The 6,672-nt window shown below is 41.2% G+C and overlaps 1 long non-coding RNA gene across 2 annotated transcripts; it reads left to right on the top strand.

The window, feature by feature from the left end:
• The first annotated feature begins 843 nt into the window (after positions 1 to 843).
• LOC145118999 (uncharacterized) lies at positions 844 to 3,670 on the top strand. Of its 2 annotated transcripts, none has more exons than XR_013713586.1 (3): positions 844 to 933; positions 1,024 to 1,108; positions 3,510 to 3,670. It is a non-coding gene; the product is annotated as an uncharacterized LOC145118999 (long non-coding RNA). The 2 variants fall into 2 exon arrangements; XR_013713587.1 differs by lacking the exon at positions 3,510 to 3,670 and adding an exon at positions 2,464 to 2,534.
• The last annotated feature ends 3,002 nt before the right edge of the window (positions 3,671 to 6,672 follow it).

Below are 6,672 nucleotides of genomic sequence, written 5' to 3'. Positions count from 1 at the left end.
TAAAACACTATTGCACAATCATCGGGATTGTGTACGACACTAAAACACGGTTTAATGGGGTTTACGAACCTTGCGTTGTGAAGCCGGACACTCAAATTAATCACAAACGAAACCTCTCTAAATCGTTTTCACTCTATCTCTTTCTAATTGAAATCTCTCCCAAATCTCTCCCAAATCTCTCTCAAAAGTTACTTTAACTTTTTGTAATCATTTGGGTCATCTCGACCCTTAACCGGGTCAAAAATCGCTTGAAACGGGATAAAAACGAGTAAAATAGCTTTAAGGATCCGAAACCAAAGCTTTTGGACCGAAGCCTCGCATCCGAGGCCTCTGGTCCGAAGCCATGTCCGAAGCAAGATCCGATGTCCGAAGCGAGGTCCGTCCGAAGTCCATCCGATGTCCGAAGCGAGGTCCGTCGGAAGTCCTTGTCCGAATCCGAAGTCTCGGCCCCCATCCGAGAGGTCTCGCAGACAGCCCATTTTTACCGGTTTTTCGACTACGACTTCGTTTTAACTCCGTTTTTCATTATTTTAACGTAGGATTTTCACCCAAAACTTTATTTTATAAACTAAGGCCCCAAAATATATAAATCTCCAGGGTTTTTATAAAATATATTAAAAGAATTGGTGATTGAACTAATTATTGAGGGAATATTTGCTTTTCCTTAATTTATGGCCAAAGCAACCCACTACCACCTCACTCTATGACCAGCCACTCTTTCCCACTACCCCTTGTCTCCTTAGTGGACCTTTACAGCCAATCTCCAGCTCTTCCCACGTTCTAAGAGCTGGAGGATTGATCCTCTCTCCTCATTCTCCATAAAACTCTTTCATTCTACACTTAGCAACCAAGAACACTCTCCAAAATTCTCTCATCTTTTCTCTCAACTTCAAGAACTTCAAGGCTTTCTCCAGGGATTTCTTGCTTCAATTAGTAAGTATCTTCATCATTCACATAATTATTAAACTCCATTCTACTCAAATCATTGATATCTTACACAAGTTCCATCTTATTCGGTGTTAGATTTTCGAATCATCAAGACATCTTCTTAGTGTTCTTGAGTTGAACACTTCCTCTCTCTCACTTTCATCCACTGAAACCACATAAGGTGAGTTCATACCATACATTTACATGTTTTTCTTAAGTTTTAAGGGGGAAATACAAGTAAAATCATCAAGAACACAATTAAACTTTTTCTAACAGATTGCATCAGAAAAGATGGACGTTAATCACGGACTGTTTTGGTCAACTTAAAAATTTTAGTTTTCAAAACTGTTTCAGATACAAGTGGTTCAAACTCTTAGCTTTAAAATGACTACTTGCACATCTCCAAATGATTTTTCTACAATTAATGGTGATTTTTACAAAACTGCCTGTCATTTCAGAGGCAAACCCGGACCAGTCTGTGATTATGAACATTTTCACCTCTGTTAGAGATCACTAAAAATCATGATAAAATTCACGAACAAACTAGACTCATATTCCAAACTCTCAAAATTTGCGGATTTGGATTTAGAGCTGTGATGATTTTTCTATAAATTTTCTAAGAACGGTAACAGAAACTGTTTTTAACGAAAAGTTGCTGTTAATTTCATTTCACCTTGTAACATGTTGAGCAAGGTGTATATCTTTATGTGACTATATGTTACTGCAATATATGACATTTTATCTTAATATTTAGACACACATCAGTTTACAAATGGATTTGGTCATATAAAATATAAAGAATAACAAGTGATTATAATCAAAGTACAATCGATACATTCAAACATTAAATAAACTATTTTGAATATAGTTTGCATACATTACCACGTACTACCCTTGGTTGATAAACTATAATAGGTATAGTTTATGATAGATTACATAACACATACATTTAAAAAGGGTACATTTAGACAAAGGATATTTTCATTAAGCAAGGTACGGCCATACGGTACCAAGTTTTCATAACACGTAATTCCGTTAATGACTTTGTGAGACATTTACTTCAAATTACCATTAAGTCCTGTATTGTAACCAGAGTCTCCTTGAGGGAGAGCGTGATACTTGTGTATAGATCTATATTGGGTTTGACAAACCCACACCTAAACTGCATGCAACAGTTAGACCGATAGGTCTGGGGTGACAAATGTCATAACATTTCCGACGCCTGAAGAACGTCGTTTTAGGCAAACTTGGTCATAGTATGGTTATAATAAACTCAAATAAAGTATTAACAAACATTGGAATTTACGGGAACTTCATTAAAATTTAACGAGTTTATGTCGATTTAAACTTGCATTGTTTTACTATAAATATGACAAATTACTTGTACATTTCGATCTTTGGGTTTTAAGACTACATTTACACCTTAAGGAAAATATTTGATTTTTCTAACACAAATACTACTTTTACAAACGAAAAGTTTATGAACTCACCAACCTTTGTGTTGACATTTTTTTTAAAAACAACTTGTATTCTCAGGAAATCATTAAACAGGTAATCAAGTGCTTTTGAGGATGGGACGCTAAGGCGTCTACTATTTCATATTTTATCAATATATTGTAATTGATTCATAAACATGTAATTCATACAATGATGTAATTTTTTTCAATTATATATATGTTGGTTGTGTTTGCTTGAATTACTATTACAATTGCTGTTATGATACTATACATGAAGTCCTCCACCCCCGGACGTTTCCGCCATCCTTGGTTTGGGGGTGTGACAGATTGGTATCAGAGCGCAGTTTATAGTGAATTAAGTATATCAAACCACATAAGATATACAAACTATAAACACAATTGGGACTAATAGTCTCTGATTTGTGCATTTTTCAAATAAATATACCTTTAGAAAATAAACGATTCTTTTTATTAAAAAGTATAAATACATGCATACATGCTCACATAGTGTCATAACTAGAAGAACATAAAATAAAAGAAGAGGAGTTGTACATTATGGGTATGCCTTGGTATATGTAAATCAAGTCTGGGAAGGATATAGCCTGATCAACTATATCTGTCCGGGAATTGACTTGCATATACCGGGGGATGGTCAGGATGGACAACAAATCTAACAAACTCGTCTTACCGCTAGTACGCCTCATTCACGAAGCCGATCTATAAGGGGGGTATAAGGTTGTTGCCTGTAAAATGGCAATTTAATGGGTGTCCACTCTCACCCACCGCTTCCTTGATCGGTGGAGGGTCGTTAGCCGAACGGGTAAGACAAGGACTTATAAATTCTCATTAAAAGTATGATGAATATTATAAAGTAACTAAATGCTTTAAGAACTCAAAACAAAACATTTACAAATACTATAGGAGTATTTTGTGTTACTATAATAAAAATATTTTATACTTTCATTTTACCTCATAACCCAATGTATTGGGTCAATAAAAAGTATAAAATCGTATGTATCGTAAACATACCGGAAAACAACGTAATAATATACTTTATGTATAAAAGATTTCTCTCCCTATAAATACACTTTTACTAAAAGTACATTGGTTTACGACTTATGACAGAACCATGCCGCCAAGAAGAAGACCAAGACCTTCCAGCAACACAGCAACACCTCCTCCGCCGCCGCCTCCACAGTTTGATCCCGCGATGTTCCAGGCTGCAGTAACAGCAGCCGTAGCGGCCGCAATGTCACATATAGGGACCAACGGAGCCGGTGGTTCGGGATCGGGAGCTACACACTCTATCCACGGAGACAGTACGTGGCGTGCAAAAGAGTGTTCATACAAGGACTTCACAAATGGCAAACCCGACAACTTCAATGGAAGCGGGGGAGTCATCACGTTGATGCAATGGTTTGAAAAGACCGAAGTAGTCTTTCAGGTGTGCTCCTGCCCCGAAGCGAGCAAAGTTAAGTTCGCAACCTTAACCTTCACCGGCCGGGCCCTTACTTGGTGGAACTGCCGGGTTAAGTCACTTACTCTCGAAGTGGCTAGCTCCATAACCTGGGCAGAACTAAAAACGTTGATGATGAAGGAGTACTGCCCGAGAGGTGAAATTCAAAAGCTGGAACAAGAACTCTGGAACCTCAGGATGACGGGCTCTGACCTTGAAACGTACACCACCCGATTCAATGAATTGGCTCTCCTCTGCCCAACAATGGTTACTCCGGAGGAGAAAAAGGTGGAGCGATACCTTTGGGGACTGTCTCTCCACGTGCAAAGTAGTGTCCTGGCTTCAAGGCCAACTACTTTTGACAGTGCCAGGGAGCTGGCACAACAACTTGTTGACCACCGAGCCGGTCATAATACTACAACCACCACCACTGATAAATCAAAAGGGGGAAACAACAAAAGGAAGTTCTGGAACGAAAAGAAGAGCCAACCAGCACAGGACCCCGCTAAGAAGCAACAAATTGTTGTTGTCCATGCTGCCACTAATGCTGCCACTACTACTACCACTCCAGCACCACCGAAGCCATATGCGGGAAAACTACCTAAGTGCAACAAGTGCAACTTTCACCACAATGGTGCTTGTAGGGAGATGCACTGTAACAACTGCAACAGGAAGGGGCACACTGCTCGTTTCTGTAAAGCGCCGGCTCAACCAATCAACCAAGTCGCCAGTACGGGGGCAACCCGAACCTGCTACAACTGTGGAGACGCAGGTCACTTCAAAAGAGACTGCCCCAAAGCACAAGCCCCTAATGCTGGTGGAGTAGGAAGAGTCCTGGCAATAGGACATGGGGAAGCAGTCGAGGATCCCACGGTGGTTACCGGTACGTTTCTCCTCAATAACTCTTATGCATGCGTACTATTCGATAGTGGAGTGGAGAGGAGTTTCGTGAGCCACCAATATAAACATTTACTTGAACAAAACCCCCAATCACTAAAGGATACTTATGTAGTAGAAATGGCAAATGGGAAAGTAGAACGCACTAGCGATATATACTCAGAATGTACTCTCACTCTAGACAACCATACATTTAAAATTGACCTGATGCCAGTCACCATAAAAAGCTTCGACGTAATCATCGGGATGGATTGGTTAGTTCCTCACCGTGCCGACATTCTATGTTACGAAAGGGCCGTTCGCCTCAATCTACCAAATGACGAAACCCTTCTTATCTATGGTGACAAACCTAGTGCGAATTTACAAATCATCTCATGCATCAAAGCCCAAAAGTATCTCCGGAAGGAGTACCACGCCTTCTTAGCCCATATAGTAGACAAGAAACAAGACGTGAAAGACATCAAGGACATCCCCGAAGTGTGTAACTTCCCGGATGTGTTCCCAGAGGATCTTCCTGGTGTACCACTCGCACGACAAGTCGATTTCAGAATTGACTTAATACCCGGAGCTACCCCCGTAGCCAGAGCTCCATACCGCCTCGCACCATCAGAAATGCAGGAGTTGTCCAGTCAATTAACCGAGCTTTTGAACAAAGGGTTCATCAGACCAAGCTTCTCACCTTGGGGAGCACCAGTCCTTTTTGTAAAGAAGAAGGACGGATCCTTTCGCATGTGCATCGACTATCGGGAACTAAACAAGCTCACCATCAAAAACCGATATCCTCTGCCCCGAATCGACGACCTTTTCGACCAACTCCAAGGAGCAAATTTCTTCTCAAAGATCGACCTAAGGTCAGGCTACCATCAGCTACGAGTTCAAGAAGAAGATATTCCCAAAACTGCATTCAGAACTCGCTATGGGCACTACGAGTTTGTGGTGATGTCCTTCGGTTTAACAAACGCACCTGCGGTATTCATGGACCTAATGAATAGAGTGTGTCGACCCTACCTAGACAAGTTTGTAATCGTATTCATCGACGATATCTTGATCTACTCGCGAAGCGAAGAAGAGCATCGCCTACATCTACGCCAAGTGCTAGAGACGCTAAGAGCGGAGAAGCTTTATGCTAAGTTCTCTAAGTGTGAATTCTGGATTAGAGAAGTGGATTTCCTTGGACATGTGGTAAGTGAGAAAGGCATACATGTGGACCCCTCCAAGATCAAGGCAATCGAGAATTGGTCAGCACCCAAGACGCCAACCGAAATTCGACAATTCCTTGGGCTTGCTGGCTACTATCGAAGATTTATACAAAACTTCTCCAAGATTGCGAAACCACTCACCACCTTGACGCAGAAAGGTGTGATATTCAAGTGGGAAAATAAACAAGAAACTGCTTTCCAAACGTTAAAACAAGCCCTATGCAGCGCACCGATCTTGTCTCTCCCAGAGGGAACCGAGGACTTCGTAGTGTACTGTGATGCTTCGAATCAAGGCCTCGGATGTGTGCTCATGTAGAGAGGGAAGGTTATCGCGTATGCATCAAGACAACTTAAGACGCACGAGGTTAATTATACTACGCACGACCTGGAATTAGGAGCAGTGGTTTTCGCTTTGAAGATCTGGAGACACTACCTCTACGGCACGAAATGCACTATCTTCACTGATCACAAAAGTCTTCAGCATATCCTCAATCAGAAAGAGCTCAACATGCGACAGAGGAGATGGGTGGAGTTGCTGAATGACTACGAGTGCGAAATTCGTTATCATCCGGGCAAGGCCAATGTAGTGGCCGATGCTCTAAGCAGGAAGGAGTACTCGGGCCGCCGAGTAAAATCCTTAACAATGACAATCCATTCCCACCTGACCATACAAATCAAGGAAGCTCAACTGGAAGCTTTGAAACCAGAAAAGGTGGCAGGAGAGACATTAAGGGGA

Source organism: Lactuca virosa, chromosome 6, assembly GCF_052849685.1.
Source record: "Lactuca virosa cultivar CGN04683 chromosome 6, Lactuca_virosa_CGN04683_v6, whole genome shotgun sequence".
NCBI lineage: Eukaryota > Viridiplantae > Streptophyta > Magnoliopsida > Asterales > Asteraceae > Lactuca > Lactuca virosa.
This window is presented reverse-complemented; position numbering and strand designations above follow the sequence as displayed.